Genomic DNA, 2,517 nt, shown 5'->3' with positions numbered 1-2,517 from the left:
GCAACATCATTTCAATCCAAGATGGCTGCCAAAATAGCAGCCAGAAGAAAATTACAATTTAATGCATTTCACATCAACAAGGGTAATATTTTGATGTTAGAGATTATATTTTAAGTGTCAAAGAATTAATTTATAACAAACTTTATAACCAAGTTATTGCATTATCATTTAAATCCAAGATGGATACAAAAGTGACCACCAAGAGAAAGAAGTGACCACATCTTATATTGTTTAACCCACATAATAATTTGTACTTCAAATACAGGAATGTAAGACACAAGGAAATCAATTATTGCATCCATTTTGTAATATATCTATATACATTTATCATTGATTGAATTGAAGATGGCTACCAATATGGCAGTCATAACAGATATATGTCAATTTTGTTTTGCATCACCTAATGTAATCATATTGAAATCAACTGCTAAGTTTTAAAGTGTACCAATCCATTTTTTTTAAATATTTACAAGTAAAATTGCATGACATAGACCAAGTGGTTCAAAATGTCAACCTTGCTGTGATAAATGGGCATATGCACACAAATTATGTGACTGATGTTTATTTATTTTTTAATAATTTTGTGAACCAAGACAATTTCTTTCTGAGATTGAGTAATTCATCTGATGCAAACATTTCTCACCAGAACATGACTTACTAATATTTGCTTTGAGATTCCTGTGAAACCCTTTTAGGAGTTGCTCTGTGTACCCCTTTGCACTTGGTCCCCTACTTAAAATGTCCTACATCTGCCCATGTTGTACATATAAAATAATGTACCATCTAAAACATACATGGCAAAAATTGTTCTCCCTTAAAATTGAACAGTGGTTATACAATTTTGTCTTATTTAGTCACTATTCCCTCATGGATATGGACTTGTTAATGTTTCTTGTTTGTTGTTGCTGCTGTTTCTAACTTTCTAACAAGTAGAGAACAGACACTGTTACAGCACAATGTGGAATCGTTTAATGAAGAAAAAGCAACATTGTAAAAAATCAGTATCTTTTATTATCAAAATATTAACAACCAAAATTGCAAAAAGGCATTATACACAAATATTGTGTAATGCCATTAGTATAATTGTACACAACGTTTTCAACAAATATACAGCATTTGTAAATTATATTTACATCTGAAAATAAGGTATGCAAGTAATTATGGTACAACTGTGCTTCGTGCATAGAGGGGAGTCTAGCTCACTCCAGTTTCCTTCACAGGGCAAGCACTTGTAGACAGAATGCCATAAGCGTTAAAATGACAGGAAATAACTTCCCACAATTTCTTGCATATGCAATTTACAGACGTTAACAATAATCAGTTACTAGACTAATAAGTTGTAATAACTATAGAATAACCACCAAATACCAAGTGTAATAAATAAATATAATCATAATACAGTATCCTCATCAACAGTTCTACAGGAATGAACAGACATAAGTTGGTGATTAATCAACTCAGGTGCAGATTCATGGGGACGTTGAGGGGAGTTATGCTCACCACAAATTCCCCCCTCCACTTACAGTGCAATGCATTTACCAAATATACAACTTCCACTTAAGGATTTGCATGTAGCCCCTCCACCCCCCCTGAAATAAATCCTGGATCTGCACCTGCAACACAAGCACAGCTCTTACAAACTAATATGAACTCTAGAAATACAGAGTACAACAGTATACAATAACATAAAATATTACACACCATAACAATGTTTTATTAAATATTATTTGCGGTGTTTCTGAAGACTAATGCTAGGTTCAGACTGACAACTGTCATGACAAAGTTGGCCAATTCGACAGGTGCACTCAGATTAACTAATCGGTTGTAGGAGTTATATACACAATGAGAATAGAGTTGTAAGAGCGCTCTGATTAGCAAACGGACAGTTGTAGAAGTCGTGACAGCAGAAAGTTGGCCAACTTTGTACAGGCAGTTGGTAGTGTGAGCATAGGATTATGCTGGACCAAAGCAGTGTTTTAGAAGTAGTCCATATCAAATACGGATAGTAGTCAACTAGTTGCTAAAGGTTGAGAGAAACACTGCAGTTCTCAATCTAATTAAAATTATCTCCACTATTACATGTGGATCTAACACCAGCCAGTTGGAGCTCATGTCCACCAATCAAAACCTTACTTGCAGAATCCTGCCAGTGATTTAAAAATAATTTGAAAACATTCCGAATTATCCTGAGGGTATACGACATGTTTCGTGTGAATTACGAATGCCTTAAAACATGTTTTATTTTATAAAATAAATAATTTGTAATGTAAAACTGAAGACTGATTTAGTTAGGTTTTTTTTATAAATAAGTAAATAATTTTTAATGTAAAATTGAAGACTCGCCCGATATTTTTAGAATTTGTATGCTCCCAAATAACGTTATAAAAGGCGAAGTGTGATTGGTCAATATTTAAATTATTATTTACAGACGAAATGTTACCTGGACATTGGGGACTACGCAGTGTTGTTAGTTTTAAATCACTGGCAGGATTCTGCAAGTAAGGTTTTGATTGGTGG

This window comes from Gigantopelta aegis, chromosome 9 (assembly GCF_016097555.1).
Source record: "Gigantopelta aegis isolate Gae_Host chromosome 9, Gae_host_genome, whole genome shotgun sequence".
Taxonomy (NCBI): Eukaryota; Metazoa; Mollusca; class Gastropoda; order Neomphalida; family Peltospiridae; genus Gigantopelta; species Gigantopelta aegis.
The sequence above is the reverse complement of the archived record's forward strand: the minus strand, read 5'-3'. Positions refer to the sequence as shown.